The sequence below is a fragment of the Geotrypetes seraphini genome, chromosome 2 (genome assembly GCF_902459505.1).
Source record: "Geotrypetes seraphini chromosome 2, aGeoSer1.1, whole genome shotgun sequence".
NCBI lineage: Eukaryota > Metazoa > Chordata > Amphibia > Gymnophiona > Dermophiidae > Geotrypetes > Geotrypetes seraphini.
The window spans coordinates 352,644,592-352,664,379 of record NC_047085.1 but is presented as its reverse complement, the minus strand read 5'-3'; the positions used below and the strand labels follow the sequence as shown (position 1 = coordinate 352,664,379).

Here is a 19,788-nt window from a genome sequence, read left to right as displayed (position 1 = left end):
CTGGCTCAGCCCAAAATTGGACCAACTGCCCACCTCCATCCCACTGTCCACCTCCATCCCACTGTCCTCTGGCCCCACTCTGCATCTTGAATATTCTAGTAAAGTTCTGGGAGTCATCATTGACTCTACACTTTCCTTCAACGACCACCTCAACTCCCTAGTAAAAAAATGTTTCTTCAGCCTTCACATGCTGAGAAAAGTGAGATCCTGTTTCCACCAAAAACACTTTGCCGTCCTTGTCCAATCCACCATCCTTTCCAGACTGGACTACTGCAACTCTATCTACCTTAGCCTAACAAAGAAAAACCTTCAAAGACTCTAGCGAATTCAGAATACCGCTGCTAAGCTTATCTTCGCAAAAAGCAAATTCAACCACGTCGCACCGCTTTTATCCAAGCTCCACTGGCTTCCGATTATCTCCAGAGTCCACTTCAAATGTGCCTGCCTCACTTTCAAGATCCTACACGGTATTCTCCCTCCCTTCATTCCTCTTTCTTGGAACTCCTCTAACCCCAATTCTGCCAGATCCACCCAAAAACTGAAACTTTCCTTTCCCTCTCTAAAAGGCGTTTCACTTGTAGGAAAACTAGGTTCTTCCATCCCTTTCAGAATTACTCAGCTCTGGAACAACCTTACCTCCCCTCTTAGGAATCTGAGCTCCCTCCAACTCTTCCGTAAACATCTGAAAACCTGGTTATTCTCAAAAATGTAACTCCTCCTCCCTCTCTGGTTATTCTAGTCTTCTAAATTTTCTCTTCATTTTGCCTCTTCCCTCCACTGGAGTTCCTTTCTACCCTAACTCTTGTTAACCGTGTCGAGCTTTATGAATGTAGAGATGATGCGGTATACAAACCTAAGGTTTAGATTTAGATTTAGATACATTTTATAGAGGTGTTATGGATTCAAATGAAGATACCGTAACGGTGCACACAGAGAACGTTACGGTGTCTTCATCTGAATCCATAACACCTCTATGAGGTGTAACACTTTTGCGTATCTCCACTGTGGTTTGCTTGATTTTGTTTGGATTGTGGAGAATCTTCTCCTGGTTTTTCTGATCAAGCATACTGTGCAGTGACAGCTGATGCGACACTAGTTTTGTAAAAGATACTTTAACGTAGCACATACCCGTAATGGTGCCGGCATCTCGGTACTCTCTGATGTCCGGCACATCCTCAGCAACCACCGCTTCGCTTACATACTGCTCCTCGTGAATGCCTGAATGACAGGCTAGGACTGCATGGTCATTTGACTCTGAGGGGGGCACGATGGCGGCCAAAGTGTCGTCGTGCAAAGCTGTGGCGTCCAGCTTGGCAGGTTTCACCAGAATATACGAAATGCCATCAGCAGTTCTCGTGCTGCAGACGTGTTCTGGAAAGCGGTAAGGTTTTCCTCTGGCTGTGTGTCAGACAGTGTTTGGCTCCTCGAAATGCCTGCAAGAGCACAAAGTAGGAAACATTTATTTTCTACAATTTCAACTCAGGGTTAGTCTATATTTTAGAATGACTATTTATCCATTCAAAATTTTTAAAAATCACCTACTTGTTAATCAAAACAGGTTTTAGTTATTTAATATACCACTATATAACTATACAGAGAATGTAAACGGTTTGCAATATTAAAAATCACAGTTTACAGTATATAACCCAAATCTAAAATAACAACAACAAACTTACATTGAATAAAAACCCGCATCCCACAACCTACCATCTAAAAATGCTACAGTTTGTCTGGTTTTCCATTTCTAGAAGCAAAGGCATGCCCAGGGCAATACCAAACCTAGGTCTCCTAGATGCAATATTAGCTCTGATTTTCCAACATGCATATAAAGCGAGGCTGGCGTTTTCCATCCAAGGCAGCTAACAAGAGTCTGAATTTTAATACTACTTGAATCAAAAAGAGAAAACTGGGGTAGCCAAAGTATGAGGTTTATAGAAGAAAAATGCAGCAACACCAAATATTGAGAGGACCTTCTTATGACCTATGGACTAGAGCAGGGATGAGGAGTTCCAGCCTCAAGTGTCACAAACAGGCCAAGAGTGTTTAGGATATTTCTAATGAATATGTATGTGATAGATTTACATACAGAGGAGGTAGTATCCATGTGGATCCCTCTCATGCATTCATTAGGGAGATCCTGAAAACCTGGCCTATTTACGGCACTCGAGTCCTGAACTCCTGCATCCCTGGACTAAAGGGTTTTGCCCATTTTGTTATCTATAGATGAAAAGTTTAGAGGGCAATAAGTCAGAGAAATCTGAGCACCTAACCTGAGTGCTTCAGTTCTAGGAATCTGTGTTTTTGGATGAAAATCCAACTGAGTCCTGCAATTTATTTGCCTATACTAGGGGTAGACAATTCCGGTCCTTCGAGAGCCGGAGCCAGGTCAGGTTTTCAGGATCTCCACCATGAATATGTATGAGATAGATTTGCATGCACTGCCTCCTTGAGATGCAAAACTTATCTCGTGCATATTTATTGTGGATATCCTGAAAACCTGACCTGGCTCCGGCTCTCGAGGACCGGAATTGCCTACCCCTGGCCAATACATAGGCACCTAAATGGTAGTGTTAGATGCCTAACCTACTTCCCCAAACCTGACCATGCCGTGACCCCACCCATGTCTAGTTAGTTTTCAAAGATGGCATTTTAGGTGCCAGAAAGCTTAGAAAATTGACTCCTTGCAGCATCAGGTCCAAAGTGGACTGTCACAACAGTGAGTGAGGTGACAAACACAGGCAGAAATGACAAACATACCAAAGAAGCCATCCTTATTTTGTAACAAATGGCAGGTAAGACATAATAAGCTAAGCACTATCTTTTATCTGTCATACTGTATGAGTCAATTAGTGTGCAACATTTAAACAGTAATTTTTCAAGTAAACTTTAAAGAAACAAAAACTAACAGCAAGTTGTGATCCATAGGTTTAATAAGCAGTATACAATCATAATTACAGCAAGCTGCAAAATAATCAAGTGAAAGATATATACACCAACACACACACACATACAGCATGCATATGCAAGTAGACATATGCAAATATTTACAAACCAAACCCTACTACATAAAAGCCTCTCTCGGTATATATTTAATCACAAATGTGACCCTGGGAAAACATGACTAACATCTGGTGACTTTAGTTATGTTTTTCCAGAGACAGGAACAAATAACTAAGTTGAAATAGCTCATTTTAATGAAATCACCCATTATCTGATTATATGTATTGCAATGTCATGGGATAAGAATGAGATGGAGCTGGCTTGAATACACACCACACCACATTTTTCTTTGTCAATCACAGCATCAGGCCAGTGAAGAAAGAGGAAGATGTGCAAAGTGAGAGGAGGGTGTGAGTTGTCAGCCTAGAGGCCTATGGGAAATTATATCAATCTGACCCTGGCATGGGAAGGCAGATAGACCCTTAGTGCAGGGAGACTGTGTTAAGTATCCCTGATATGTTTTAAGTTTCCCTGATTGAATCATGACTAGCTAAAAGGTGTTAATGTCTGATTAAGAGGGTGCTTAGGACAATGGTGCACAGATCAAGCCAGAGACTTAATCCCATCACCATGCTTGCAGATGTCACACTCTCCTTTGTCAATTAAATTGACCATTGTCTTAAACAGTTTGCAAGTTCTAAACAGAAAGATACTGGGAGATACAATATTTTCTCTAGTCAGAATAAGATTCCAAGGTATAAAAGCCTGCTCTCTGCTCTATCAATATGTCTCTTTTTCTATCAAACTATCAGGAGAGGGGTCTTGGCCCTCTCTCTCTCTTTCTATCTAGCTATCTCTTGGCTCTTGGCTTGGCACTCTGGTTCTCTCTTGAGCTCTCTCTATCTCGCTGTCTATCCTTCTCTTTATCTATGGAACACGAACATCACCCCATCCCCCTTTCTCTCTCTCTCTGCCTTTCCCTGAAACTTCACACTTCCTTCTGGACTCTGTAAGGCAGCAAGACTGCTTTGCTCTCTGCTTAAGTGTAATGCTCTCTGCTTAATTGTAATATTACTTTTCTGTAAGACTATTTCTATAATATATATTCTTTATGCAAACACCTCTGGCTATGCCTTCTTTATTCTACTTTCTGGTGAGTCATCGGTGAGGGAACTGAACCTGGGACCAGCGTTTGTCAGGATGCCTTTCACTTAACCCCTCCAACCTAACATTGTGGGGGTGCGACCATCCTTACATTTTATTAAACTGACATTTTGGGGGCTTTGTCTCGGTCCTTCCTGATGATTTGGGTAAGTATAATTCAATTTTTTTTTAATGTATAAGAGTGAGATAGAATCAAAAGCCCTTGGGAAACCCTTAGATTGATTGTACATTAGACTGGATAACACACTGTTGAAAAGTTCCAGTAATATTGTGGGGTTTTATACTTGGTGAGATTTTATTTCTATTTTTGATTGATAGACAGAGTGAGATAGAAATCAAAAGTTCTTTTGGAACCCTTAAATTGTTTTAGACTGGATGACACAATTGTGAAAAGTTTCAGTAATATTTTGGGTTTTATATTTGGTGAGATTTTACTATCAAAAGTCTTTGTAGTTTACCTGTGCCAGTTTGCATTGTATGATTTGCTATTATATGCTTGCTAGGGTGTTGCATGTAAGAATATTTGAGCTGCTCTGAAGAAAAGCAGGGTTCAAAGTGAAAACAGTCACTCAATTAAGACACGCCACATCTGTACTAATAACTTTTACTTTTTTTACCTTGTGCTTTTAATTCTATTTCTTGTCAGTCTCTGCCCTGGTGAAAGGCCCAGTGCAGCTGACACCTCTGCTCTTCTATATTTTATACTGCTAAACTTCTGCCTGTAAATTTCAGGTAGTAACCAGTGGGGGCAAGTGTAGGCATAAGTGTATTATTTTATGCCAATGACTCTTGCCTAACACGCTTTATATCGCTTTTCTACCTATTAACTAAAGTCTCCCTCCTTCATAAGTGGGAGCATTTCAATCTCAAAGGCTACACACAGACAGGGACATTTAGAAGCCCATTCGCTCTGCCCACGAACCAAGGCAGATTTCTGCAGCCTCAAATATGAACCCTTTTGATTTTCAAGAACTCACAGATATTGTACACAAATATTTTGACAAGAAAGGGGGTCCATATGAGGGTAATTTTCCAGAAAACACATGGCACGATATTCAGAAACAAATGGTTTCTCTTTCTCAGGAGTTTAGAAAGAAAACAGATAAAAGAAAATGCCTTTTCATTCAAGGCCTCTGTAGAGGACTTATTAGCCTAAGACAAGATAATACTGACTTGAACACTCAGTGCCATCAGCTGTCCAAAGACTTAGATGAGGCACAAATTAATATATCCATGCTAAGAACCCAAATTGTTCAGGCCACAAATTCCTTTTTAACTGTAAATGAACAATTAGAAGAGGCCAAGGCAGAATTAAAGTATTTAAAGTCAAAATGTGCCTCACAGGGACAGGCTATTCTGCCGTCTGCACCTGTGCCACCATCACCATATAATCCATGTAGTCAGAAAACCGTTTTTGTAGCAGGTCAGAGAAAGGGTAAACTAGCTACAGATGTAGAACAGGAAGAAGAACCGACAAATGAAAGTGAGGAAAATTCATTACCAGGCCAGAGCAATACCAATAGTACCCCTATAAGTGACACAGCTCCAGTAACTATAGTGCTGCAGGGACATATGAAGGACAGTGACTTTGAAAGAATAGTGGAGAAAGTGGGCCCTATGCCTTTTAACATAAATGAATGGTGCAAATGGGCTACTGACATACTGATTCACTGGGGTCTAGGGAAATACAAAAGGAACAATGCAGATTTTGATAAACTTATGCACCTAGCCCTGGGTCCACATTATTATAAATTTGGATCTCTTGTTCATCCATACCAATTTGTAAAGATGGGCATCAAACAACTATTTCGCTGCACTTCTTTGCAAGTACTTAGAACTCTTTCACCCCTGCCAAGTGATACACCAGAGCAGTTTGCATATAGAGTGTGGGTAATCAACGCGGTACTTAAGGAACATGAACATTGGCCCAGTTCCTCAGATTATGGTCAGAGAGAACATAAAGAATTCCTATTAGAATTATTATCTCCCGAGATTACTAAACACCTTCTGTTGTTCTCAGAGGACCCTAAAACTACGCCTTTTGACACTTTACTACTCAGGATTGGGTCTGTGTGGAAGACCCAACCAGCTCAAATTATTTCAGTATCAGAAGCTAGAAGGTGGCGTGCTGAGGGAGCACCCCAATACAAGAAAACACCACACACAGGAAATAGAGGGCATGGCAGAGGTAGTTACAGAAATGCCTCCACTTACATTCCTTTCCATGAACTCAGAGCACAGACAGAAGCATTAGAAAAAGAGAAAATGAAATGGGAACAGGATCGTCACACAATGCAGATAGAATTGGACAGAGTAAAAAGTGATTTGACAGCCAGGAAAAACAGTGCTAGTGCATAGGAATGTCCTGACTCTCTGTGTCCGAATGCCAAGGTGACTCAGGCCTTCACAGCCCAGCCAGACTCCTTTCGCTTACCTGTGGACTCACTTTTGGAGACGCAGGATAAGGGAAAGATGTCAGACTCAGAATTCAGCTTGAGGTATGTGGCACCTTTGATATTGGACACTTCCGACTGCCCCAATGTTAATACTACCTTAGAGGGTCAGGATAAATTAACTTTAATTGATACAGGGGCTAGAATCAGTTTCACAGATAGAGCGCCTCCTACTGGAGATCAGAAAAATGTAGAAATTTGTGAGATTCAGGGTCTAAATGACAAATCTTAAAAGTGTGTGTCTATCCCACAAAAGGAACAAATGAAAGACATTGTAGAAATTACTGCCAGCACGAGTGAGAATACAGGCAAAGAAATAGTTGAAGTGGCTGGTCTTGCATTAGGTACAGGAATTCTAAATGCTTCTAAACCTTTGGTTCATGAGGTTATTCCTGTGCAGTTAGCCACACAGTGTAGCATGCTAATGCAGAAGCATGATCGTCGTGTAACTCACTCAGAGGCTGCAGATCTTTCAATTTGGGCACAAGATTGTGGGAAAAGGTACACAGAAATTTTGTTTAAGGGCAAAGATCCTGAACCACAAACACAGCATCCAGTACTTCCTCCAGCAACAGAACTGGTGCCCAAGATGGAGGAGAGAGGTCTGAGGGGACCTAGCTCTTTAGCATGTGGCACTCCAACTGGGTCATGTGCTAAATCAGAGGGCTCTGTTAGGCTCACTATACACTCTCAGGCCCTAACTAAGATTTCAAAGCCTGTAGTGCCAGTGGCTGCCTCTTGCTCTGACATTACTGTGACATTTAACCCTAAATGTGCATTTTTCTCTGTCCTAGACATGACTAATGATTTTCGGAATTTGCCCCTTGCCTCTGAATACCAGGACACGACAGTGCAGACAAAAGAAGACAAATCTAGCCTGCACCTGACTTCTGCACCGCAGTGCCCATTCCTCCGAGTGCAGTGGGACCCAGGTGGCAGACAAGTGGTCAAGGTCGGCCTGAATGGACCATGGACAAAATTTGCTTTAAGTGATCTTGAGGTTGCTGCTAATTTAAAATGTTTTTTCTTTTTCTTAGCATCAGTTCGGATATATATACATAGCCACCCCAGACCAATTTTGGCACAAAGATATTTCTAATGTTTTCCAAGGTTCCTCTTTATCACTGCAGAGATAGAGACGTTCCAAAGAAGATATTAGCTTTATGCCTTTTCTGAATATGAGATGGTTATAATATGCATTATTTCTACTACTCAGGTGTTCATCTTTGCTGTGTTTTTCTATAACTATGTGTTTATTTGCAAAGTTAAATTCAGCCCTGAACACTTGACAGATGGACGCCTAAAAATTTGTGTTTTATGTTGTCTGTGCCATGTGGTCTGTCTTTTGTCTATTTGTTTTAGTTTAGGGGGTACCCCAGGATACATAACATTGGCCATTTCTAGTGCTCTCTATTTCCCCATTTTTTTTTTAACTAGCCCAATTGCGCAAATGTTCTTTATACCTATTGTTTCATATCCTAAATGTAGTTTAGTTTAGGGGTTATATTTTTAAGTAAAGGTTTCACTTTATACAGTGTTTATTCTATGATCCTCACTAGATTCAGTGCATATTTCTGACATCATTTTTTTTATATATACATTCAGTACAGAATTATGGTCTCTCTGAAGTGCCATAATAGTTATATGCAGCACACAAAAACATATCTTTTTGGAATGTCTGATTAAGAACCTTAAGTACCTGAATATTGCCTCTCTTTTGCCATAACTATACCAAGTAAATGCATTAATATTGTTACATGTTGCCACATTCAGTACAGGCAACTGGTCTCTCTCTCTCTCTCTCTCTTTCTCTCTATACATTCAGTACTGGCAACATGGTTTCTACTCCATTTTCTATCTCTTATTTGGATCACACTGGAGTACAGCTGCTGAGTGATATCGGGACTCTTTTCAAATCCCTCCCTGTATGCACAGACATCATTTCATCTCAAGGGTGTCCAGTGACTGACAGATCCTGTGCAAACATCAGATCCTGTGCAAACATCCTTTCATCCCAAGTGTGCATCTCACCAGTTTAAAGAGACTGCCGGTTCCTGCTGGACTAATTCATCTTCCTGCACCCTGACTGCAAAGACTTTTCCACACACGCTGTACACAATGTTTCCTGTTCATCGGATATAGCCACCTTCCTAAGAACGCTTTGCTGTATAATTCCACCTATTTAACCTATTCTATGGACATTCCAGACTTTATTTCAAAATTTGCTATGAGACACTCATGTCTCAGTTTGGGATTCGCCCACTGCAAACCACGTATTTAATGTTTTAATTCACCCTATCATTATCTTAATTATTGTACACATTTTGCTATGTATTATTATGATTTTCCTTTGCTGTAAAGTGAAACACGTGTACATTTCTTTACAACGCTTATCATACCAAGTTCCTTCTATCTTTTAAGGCTGTTATACATGTATTTCCAGTATCTTCTCTGACACTTTCTAATTTGGTTTTAATTTGGCATGGCCTATTGCATTACCATTACCAGGGTCAGACATAATATTTTCCCATATCCCATACTTAGATACTCTCTCTTATGACATCTTGGTACCTTTATACCTGAACCTCCTGAAAAAGCTTCCTGCATCCCTTATGCACCGTTCATTCGCTCAACGACGGGTAAGATATAAGCATACTGGGATCCCCGCCCAGATTATGGCCTATACGACCTAAGACAGAGGTTTGAACTCGTAATGGGAACTGTTTAAGGACTATACAACCTATCTTCATAGCTTGGAGATTTCTGCAAGACAGGGGACGTACTGTTGGAGGTAAAAGAAGCATCTGCTAATTGCAGGCTGTTTAAAGAAGGGTACCACAAGCTCGCCCTCATTTCAAAGAATAAAAATAAAAATAAAAAAAGTATGGGAGATGTCAGCCTAGAGGCCTATGGGAAATTATATCAATCTGACCCTGGCATGGGAAGGCAGATAGACCCTTAGTGCAGGGAGACTGTGTTAAGTATCCCTGATATGTTTTAAGTTTCCCTGATTGAATCATGACTAGCTAAAAGGTGTTAATGTTTGATTAAGAGGGTGCTTAGGACCATGGTGCACAGATCAAGCCAGAGACTTAATCCCATCACCATGCTTGCAGATGTCACACTCTCCTTTGTCAATTAAATTGACCATTGTCTCAAACAGTTTGCAAGTTCTAAACAGAAAGATACTGGGAGATACAATATTTTCTCTAGTCAGAATAAGATTCCAAGGTATAAAAGCCTGCTCTCTGCTCTATCAATATGTCTCTTTTTCTATCAAGCTATCAGGAGAGGGGTCTTGGCCCTCTCTCTCTCTTTCTATCTAGCTATCTCTTGGCTCTTGGCTTGGCACTCTGGTTCTCTCTTGAGCTCTCTCTATCTCTCTGTCTATCCTTCTCTTTATCTATGGAACACGAAACATCACCCCATCCCCCTTTCTCTCTGCCTTTCCCTGAAACTTCACACTTCCTTCTGGACTCTGTAAGGCAGCAAGACTGCTTTGCTCTCTGCTTAAGTGTAATGCTCTCTGCTTAATTGTAATGCTTATAAATATTACTTTTCTGTAAGACTATTTCTATAATATATATTCTTTATGCAAACACCTCTGGCTATGCCTTCTTTATTCTACTTTCTGGTGAGTCATCGGTGAGGGAACTGAACCTGGGACCAGCGTTTGTCAGGACGCCTTTCACTTAACCCCTCCAACCTAACATTGTGGGGATGCGACCATCCTTACATTTTATTAAACTGACATTTGTGAGAGGAGAAAGAAAGAAAGAGAAGTAACAGGAAATGGGGAAATGCTGTGAGAAGAGGAGGGGAGAAAAGTAAGAGAGGGGTAAGCGGAGTGTGAAAGGAAGGAAGAGGATAAGAAGAGGGAAGGCAGGGGGGTGAAGGATAGAAAGAGCCAGTGACTGAAGAAGGGGAGAAGGAATGGAGTGAACCATTCCCACTCACACCAGCGGGCCATCAGTACTACTAAAAAAAAGAGTTTGTTCCAGCTATTAAGGGTTAAGCAAAATAATTTTAGTAAACATTTACCCATCAATGATAAATATATTTAAAATTTACATGTGAGAACCTTAATCAGGGCTGGATGAAGACCAGCTAAAGTCCTTCGCACAGCCAACATGAAGTCCTTCTATTGCTTAACTGACATTAAGAATAAATAATTGCGGAGAAATGTTATTTCAAAATTTATATCCTACATATACCTAGGCAGGTTACAAAATAGAACATACCTAAATTATGTGTACATAAACAATCTAACTACCTCATAAAAACAACATAAGAATAGCCTTACTGGATCAGACCAATGGCCAATCTAGCTCAGTATCCCCGTCTTCACGGAGGCCAACCCAAGTCACAAGTACCTGGCAAAAACCTAAATAATAGCAGCATTCCATGTCACCGATCCAAGGCCAGCAATGGCTTCCCCCCATGTCTGAGTGAAAAAATATTTCCTCCTATTGGTTTTAAAAGTTACTCAGTAACTTCATTGAGTGTCCCCTAGTCTTTGTAAGTCTTGATGCAGTAAAAAAAAAAAAATCCATCTACATAATGAAAACCTTCCCAAATAACTGCACTATCAGTCTTATTATATAAACACACACTACTTAGCAACTTGTTCTATAATCTTAAGATACTTCTTCTTTGATCAATTAATTTAACATAAATTAATTGTGCCATGCTTTGTGTTGAAAGCTGCATAGGCTGACTATGCAGCCAGCTGGAGGGGAGAACCTCTGTGTGAAAACCAGACTGCTTTCTTCTTCCAACTGACTCTCAGTCCCCTCCGGTGAGACTGAGATCTCAGCCCCTCACCGCACGTGCTGGGGGTAGGAAACACAGTCATTCCCAATCCTGGAGAACCGCCCCAGAGTTGTTCAGCCTGCGCTCAAGCCCACTGTGGATAGAACATGGGGCAAGCCTACCAAGGGGACCAGTACTCAAGCTCCCGAACTCGTAGTGCAGGTTGGCCAAATGGGTGCCATGCAATGCAGGCGGTCAGTCCCTTGACTACAGACTTCTGACCTGAAATTCTGTGTTCTCCAGTAGTCGGAGATGCCCCGAGGCCAGAAGCTTCTGCAGCACTGAAAAGCCTTTCGACCAGATGATTAGAAAACCCCCCAAAATAAAATAAACACAAGCAGAACAGATATTTTCTCTACACGCAAGGTGGTAGGAACTTAACGGAGGAGTACAGGACAGCCCAGGGGGAAGGAAGGCAGAGCAGAAAAATGCAAATGAGTTTCTCTACACACAGCCCACAGGTGAAGGTGCATAAACCTAGTGGTTCAAGACTGAGGTTCCTATTGAACTAGAAGTAACAATACGCTGAGCGGGATATAAGATTGTACCACAACATAACATAATATAACATTGCAAGCTTTCTAGGGACAGGGAAAATACCTAGTGTGGTTGAAAACTCACCACTGAAAAAAGGGCGAGCATATTACAGGAGCAACCATTGGCATAATGTGCTTTAATTGAACCTACCTTTAAGAAGGTACACTTATTTAAGATATGAAATAGAATGATTTTAGAATACCCATCAAAAGCATTACACCCGCATCTAACAAGTGCAGGAATTTATTTTTTTTCTCTTTAAATAAATAAACCAACAAACATGAAACTACTCTGCTTCCCTCAACAGAAAGGTGTAATTTTATTGTGTAGAGTTAGGATTTTAAAAAAAAAAGACTTGTACTGTAACAACTATGGCAAATTGTAATCTGTTAACTGTATATTATGTATGTTAACCTGTAATTCATCCTGAGCTCTTTGGGGAAGACGAGATAGAAAATGAAATAAATGAATAAATATTGTCTAAATAGGCAAGGAAAAGGGCCCTGTGAATGCACTGCAGCATTCAGTCAACACTCAAAACCTTGCCACATTTGGAACTGGCCTAAGGGAAATCCATCCCTTATCATATAAAAAAAATTCAGTCTAACTAGCAATTTATTTTCTCTCCAAAATTCTGAACCTTAAATTAAATGTTTGCTTTGTATAGTGTTATCACCAGTGCAGAAAGCTCTCAGACATTTAACACCCTTCAAAAGGGCAATTATATAAACAACTCTAAACAAAAGGCTTATAGACATTTTCATTGTGGCAAGTTATTGTAATTGACAGAATGACTAGTACTCCAATCTAGGCATGTTTTATGTTCCTTTAAACATTTATATAGGGCATACAGATTCTGCATGCCAGGGCCAACTTGGCAGTAATCACTGGGTCTCAACCAAAGTAAGGAGTGTGAACTTTTGACTCAGAACGTTCAGTCAGTTTCCAGAAAGAACTAGTGCTGCTCCTTCCACTTGGAAACAGCAGTATGAAGAGGCACCTTTGGAGGGAAATTGGGGGGGAGGGTGTTATCTTTGGCTCCCAAGGGACTAGGGTTTGGCTTCCCCTGCCTCTCAGCTGTTCAGGCTTTCCCTACTGGCTCTGCACATGTGTGAGAGTCGCTCTCACAGCCATCAGTTGGACAGGAGAGAGGGAGATTATGACAAATCTGCACGTGAATCATTTGCATGCAGGCGTTTTAGTGCATCGATGGCTCTTTTTGAATCAGTCAAAAAATTGGATCGGAGAGACCCAAATGGTCTTTCCAATCTTCTTTAGTGCAACTAGGAACTAGGGCTAGATTCACTAAAGCCCCCTTACCTGTCCGATCCGTTTCCTAGTCTTGCTGGGTGACCCATTCACTAAAGGCTCCCCATGCAAATGACCTAATCAGAAACACGCCCACAAGCAATCCCACAGATCGCTGAAGACTGATTGTGACGCATGCGTAGACCATCATTGATGGCTGTAGATGCGATCCGCACATGCGCCGCTCTCCTGCACCAGCGAGGTCAAAACAAAGAGGAAGGGGTGGTGAAGTAATGGCAGGCAAAGGCAGATATGGTCGAGGGCTGAGCCAGGCCCGATCTCGTCTCCCGACAGGACTTGCTGCAGCCTCTTTTAAAAAAGCCGAGGGTGGGGGGAACTGTCCAGCTTACCTGTGGGATAGTTTGATTATGGAACAGAACACGAAACCCACCCCGACTCTCCTGCTCTCTGCTGCCCTTTCCCGCAGTGCGAGCCCGTGGTTTTAACCCGCAGGTTTAAAGTGGGGCTGCAATGCAGGAAAAGGCGGCAGAGAGCAGGACAGTCGGGGCAACACTTTTCCCCCCACACACAAAGGTTTAACGGACGGAGAGGCAGGCTTGCTGCTTGAACACACAAGGCAGGCAGGGCGGCAGAGAGTAGGGTTTTTTCAGGGCTGCAGGGCTGGTATTTCAGGGCGGGAGAGAGCAGGAAAGGAGTGAGCAACGGTTCATAGACAAAACCGCGGAAGACAAAGGTGCGCGACGACAACTGAGCACAAGACGGAGGCGCGCGCCGAAGAAAATGACAGTTTTTAGGGGCTCCAACGGGGGGTTTTGTTGGGGAGCCTTCCCACTTTACTTAATACAGATCGCGGCGGCGTTGTGGGTGGTTTGGGGGGTTGTAACCCCCCTCATTATACTATAAACTTAACTTTTTCCCTGTTTTTAGGGAAAAAGTAAACTTTTCAGTAAAATGTGGGGGGTTATAACCCCCCAAGCCCCCCACAAAGCCCCCACAATGCGGCGCGATCTATATAAAGTGGGGGGGTTTCCCCCCACACCCCCGTCAGAGCCCCTAAAAACAGTTATTTTCTTCAGCGCGCGCCTCCACGCTGCACTCAGTTGTCGGCGCGCGCCTTTGTCTTCCGCGGTTTTGACCTGACACCGTGAGCAACTGGTCCTCATCAGTCGCTTGGTTTTGGATCGGCCAGCCCAGTCGGTGTGCCTGAAAAATGTTGGTGAATCGCTGCCTTCCTAGATTGGCATGTCATTTCCCTCATTTGCATGCGTGGATCGGATCGAGTGCGGACAGGATCAGCCAGAAGGTTAGTGAATCGGGTCGGGGTCACAAACCGATCGGTACACGATTGGTTTGCTTAGTGAATCTAGCCCAGGGGTGCCCAACGCGTCAATCGCGATCGACCAGTAGCTCAGGAAGGCAACTCGAGTCGATCGCACTCGTGTTGCCGTCCTGATCTACGGGCCGATCAGCCTTCCTCTCCAGTGTTCTCCCTAGGGCCTTTTAGCTGGGCGGTCCGCCCAGCTGTCATCTGCCGCTGCTGAACATTAAAAAAAAAAACCAAAAAAACCGGCTTGGAGATTTCAGCCCCTAGCGAACTTATGCTCCGGGCTCTAACGTGTGCGTGCAGGCTTCTCTTCTCTTCCCTCCGAAACCGGAAGTTATGTCCGGGGAGGGGGAGGGGGGAGAAGGGAAGCCTGCACGCATATGTTGAGAGCCCTGAAGCAAGCGTTCGCTACGGGCTAATGCGGGAGACAGGTTAGTGAAGCATTTGTTCTTGTTCCTGCCGGGTCCTGCCTACTTTCTGTTTCCGCGAAGGCAGGACCCGGCAGCATTTCCCCCAATAGGTTGATCACGATCTTGGGCTGATCAGCCTTCCTCTTCCCGACGGCAGAATTGACGTCGGGGAGAGGAATGCTGGTTGGCCGAAGCAGGGAGAGCTTGGGGCCTGTTATTGGTGACGTTTGGGTCCTGGTCCCTGATGGTAATGGCAGTGGCAGTGGCTTGGGGGAGGGCAGGGAGAAAGAAGGAAAGAAGAAAAAAAGAAAAAAAAGAAAGGGAGGCAGAGAGAAAGAAAGGGCAGGGAAGAGGAAGGAAAAGTTGGGGGGAAGGAATGAGGTCTGGAGGAGAAGAAGCATACAGGCTAAAAGAAGGGAAGAAAGATTGTATGCACAGTCAGAAGAAGAAAGTGCAACCAGAGACTCATGAAATCACCAGACAAGGTAGGGAAAATTATTTTATTTTAAATTTAGTGATCAAAATGTGTCTGAATTTATATCTGCTGTCTATATTTTACACTAAGGTCCCCTTTTACTAAACCGCAATAGAGGTTTTTAGCGCAGGGAGCCTATGAGTGTCGAGAGCAGCGCTGGGCATTCAGCGCAGCTCCCTGCGCTAAAAACTGCTATCATGGTTTAGTAAAAAGGGAGGGGGTATATTTGTCTATTTTTGTATGGTTGTTACTGAGGTGATAGCGCTTAGAGTCATCTGCTTTGACCTCTTTGAAAAACCCCTAGAATAGGAATGATGATTAACATTTTCTATGCATACAGTGTGCTTTGTGGTTTTTTTAAATTTTATTGTTGGTAGATCATTTTGACTTGGTCATTTAAAAAGTAGCTCGCAAGCCCAAAAAGTGTGGGCACCCCTGATCTAGCCCCTAGTCGCTTTATTTTTTCCTCATAGGGAAGTCATCCCATCCCTTTGATCTATCTGTTCATTTAGTGCAGTGGTTTCCAGCCCTGTCTTTGAGGACCACCAGCCAGTCAGGTTTTCAGGATAGCCCTAATGAATATGCATGAGACAGATATGCCATATACAAATCTCTCTCATGCATATTCATTATGGCTATCCCCAAAACCCTGGGATATATCCCTGGCTGGTGGTCCTCCAGGTCAGGGTTGATTTAGTGCAATATGTTCTCTAATTCTCCCTTCTTGTTTCTTAGGCTTCTATTATTTGCATACAGACATTTGAAACAATGTTTGTCAATAAGGGTTCCAATACAATATCAAAAAGCAGAGGAGACAAGGGACAACCTTGTCTAACTCCCCTCTGTAATCTAAAACCTTGTTGTATAAGTATTGATTATATGATAGATAAGGGTGGGGAGGGGGGAGCTAAGAGAATATTATATGTATCATTGTTGATTATTAAGTGATATATTTATGGTTATTTGTATGGATATGTTATCACACTTATTATAAGTTTAAAAATGAATAAAGATTTAAAAAAAAAGAAACAATGTTTGTCACTCCTGTTTACACTTGGCTCAGCAAATTGACAGTGATAATTTGTGATCTTTAAAATCTGTCGGCTGGGGGAGTGTGACACCGTGGTTAAAGCTACAGCCTCAGCACTCTGGGGTTGTGGGTTCAAACCCACGCTGCTCCTTGTCACCCTGCGCAAGTCACTTAATCCCCCCAGGTACATTAGATAGATTGTGAGCCTGCTGGGAAAGGGAAAAATGCTTGAAAACCGTTCTGAGCACCCCAGGAAGAACGGGTAGAAAATGGAAAAAAATAAATAAATTGAAAAAAAATATCTGCTCTGTATTTATGGATACCTATGCAAGCAAAGTAAAATGACTTTTAACATCCAAACTTCAAAGTATCCTGATCTGATAAACGTAAGTCTTGGACTGATAAAGTCACTGACCCTGAATTACTAGGAATGGGAACCAGCCTCAGTGCGCAGATTGCAACCCTATCTGCCTGAAGCCCAAAGAGGAAGACAGGCAATAAGTGCTACTTCATCCAGCTGGAGAAGAAGGATTCTCAAAGGATCCCAGACGTCTCTCTGGAGGAAACAGCTTTACTTTGATAACTGTGAATAAGAAATGAGCATTAGATGAGGAGAATTCTGAGAAATGTAACTGTTACTTTACTTACCTAAACCTACTGGCTGGCATATACAAGAGGCGTACACATTTACCGTAAGCTTTTCCCAGGTTTTTTTTTTTTTTTCTCCAAGTAATAGTAAACTTTTCACAGTTTTGACCATTTTAAATTGTAGATTGCTTCATTGACTATGACATGTATGCCGAGTGTGCTTTGCTAGACCTGGCTCTGCCCTCATACCAGTCCAAGACAAATTATATTTGTGCACGTTCAAATAACCTTTCTCCATATACAATTTTGGTTTCTTGCACAATGGAAACAGATATTGTGGGTGTCCCAATGTAGTGCCATTTAACTTGGATTAGTTTTCTTCCTCTCCCGTTATCGACTCTCTGCTGCTTCTTTGGTGGTTTCCAAAACAGGTTCTCAAGATTCTGGAGCTCTTCTTAGCATTGTGTACTGTCATATACTAGTAACAGTTCCTTCTGCTAACTAAGCTCACTATTAGACTATATACAAACTTTTTTCTTAGATTATTAAGTGTGGAATGGTAACTATGACAACAATGTCATCAGAAATAGTAGCTATGGAAACCATGTTCTTAGAACAGTAGCAGAACCTCTCAACGACTACAGAAAAATGCCTTTTTTAAAACTTTAACTGACTCTAGAAATTTTTGCTGAAGTACAGGTTTTCCAAATTGTTTTCTATCCCCATCTTTTAACCTGTATTTCCACTGGATCATCTATTGTCTAGACTGAAAAACCTCGACAGGCTCTGGAAAGTCTAAATGTAATGCAAATTTCATTGCAGCTGGAGTCCAGCCCATAAGCATCATTCCAGTTCATCCGGCAGTGTACAGCAAGCAGCCAAATGAAGGTCACTCCAGTTCCCTTGTCCTGCTAAGAGGAACCTTTTGTAACTCCCACTCGTTTCAATCAATTCAGAGTTGACCAGTCCTTCTCTTCACACATCTCGCTCACAAAGTCACCTTTTCAGCCCTCTTCTTCAACTCTGAACATCTGAAGCAGTACCCAATAAAGTGTCTAATCACTACTATAATAAAAAACTGCAGTGGAGGGAGGGGGGGATGAAGAAATACTGATACACTAGGCCTGTTATTTTTAACAAGCTCTCAAGAGTTCATTTACCCAGTTTGAAAATTTGCAAAATGGCAGCTCGCTTACAGCGATGAGACAACACCATTTCTTTAAATCCTGTGATCATCCCTAATGCTTCCCTGACCCAGCCTTGCCCATTTCAAAGTTAAAGAAAGCAGCCTCCTATTTTCTGCTCCTTTTCAAAAAGGGCTCATAAGATACAAATTCAGGCCACCGCTGGTTAAGGCTCTCCAATGAGAGGAGATTCTGAGTCACTTGGAACCAGTCCCAAAGTGCCTCTGAGAAGAGGTGTGATTTATTAATTACATTCTGTTTTGACCCGAGGAAGGGCTTGCCAGCAATACAAAAGCTAGCCAATCTAGTCTAATACAAAAAAAGCCACTCTTTATGGAGTCTTTTGTTGTTCTTGTCTATTAAAACTTTAATTCTGTGCATTTAAAGGGACTTACCTTGGCAACCATACCATGTTAGCACAAAATTAGGCATGAGGTGAATTCTAAATGATAGAGAAACTAACATTACAAAGCTCCAGCTAACACATTATCTCCTAGTGTTGCATGTGACCTTAAGCCACAGTTTCATTGGCATTAAGTGAATTACAAAATGTTGGTACACCCCTAACCACTAACAGAGATTTTGGCATTACCATGCTTAAATTTTGGTCACCAGCCCACTATACACTCCTCCCTGCTTAATCACAGGGGTTAGATGCAAAGTTGGGCCTCGAATAAGAAAAATTTGTGAATAACTTTAGGGCCAACTCTGACTCACCCCCACCTCCTGGACTTCTCCACTTACTTACTTTTTAAAGCCTGGTGGTCTAGTGGTGAAGTGGGGCAAGAGAGATCTTCCTACACTCCTTTCCCATGCAGAGCCACAAACAAAAATGGCTGCCGTGAGTTACCGTGTTCTTGCAACATTTTTGTTTGTGGCTCTGCACAGGGCAGGAGCATAGTAAGATTGCTCATGCCCCGCTTAACCTCTAGACTACCAGGCTTTAAAAAGTAAGTAAATGGAGAGGTCCAGGAGGCGGGGGTGAGTCAGAGTTGGCCGTAACGTTATTCGCAAATTGTTCTTATTCGAGGCCCGACTTTGCACCTAACCCCTGTGAATATGGAGGGAGTATAATGGGCTGGTGACCAAAATTTAAGCATGGTAATGACAAAACCTCTGTGTTAGTTGTTAGGGGTGTTCCTACATTTTGTAATCACTTAATGCAGATGAAACAGTGTGGCCTAAGGTCACATGCAGCACTAGGAGATAATGTGTTAGCTGGAGCTTTGTAATGTTTGTTTCTCTATAATTTAGAATTCACCTCATGCCTAATTTTGTGCTAAAATGGTATGGTTACCAAAGTAAGTCCCTTTAAATTCACAAAATTAAAGTTTTAATAGACAAGAACAACAAAAGACTATAAGTGCAGACACATTTGTGTTTGGTTCTGATGGCATGATGTCCAGAGTTGTAGAGAACATCCCCAGTCAGATCACCGAGTGTAAGATTTCCATATGAAAGCAAGAAAAGACGAAAACAGCCATTGATCTCCTTCAAATCTAGAATATGGAAGGAACCCCCCCCCCTTGATAGCCACCACAAAAATGACACAATCACTGCATCTTCCTATGTCTTAGGTTATAATAGGCTCCATTACTTCTA

The 19,788-nt window shown here is 42.1% G+C and overlaps 1 protein-coding gene across 1 annotated transcript in view; it reads right to left on the bottom strand.

Annotated features, from left to right (window-relative positions):
• TRAK1 (trafficking kinesin protein 1) overlaps nt 1-1,400 on the bottom strand; it is a 203,285-nt gene extending 201,885 nt beyond the window's left edge. Inside the window, exon 1 of the mRNA XM_033930397.1 lies at nt 1,129-1,400. The gene's annotated coding sequence lies outside the window, so the exon portion shown is untranslated. The remainder of the gene's footprint in view (nt 1-1,128) is intronic.
• Between the last annotated feature and the right edge of the window lie 18,388 nt (nt 1,401-19,788).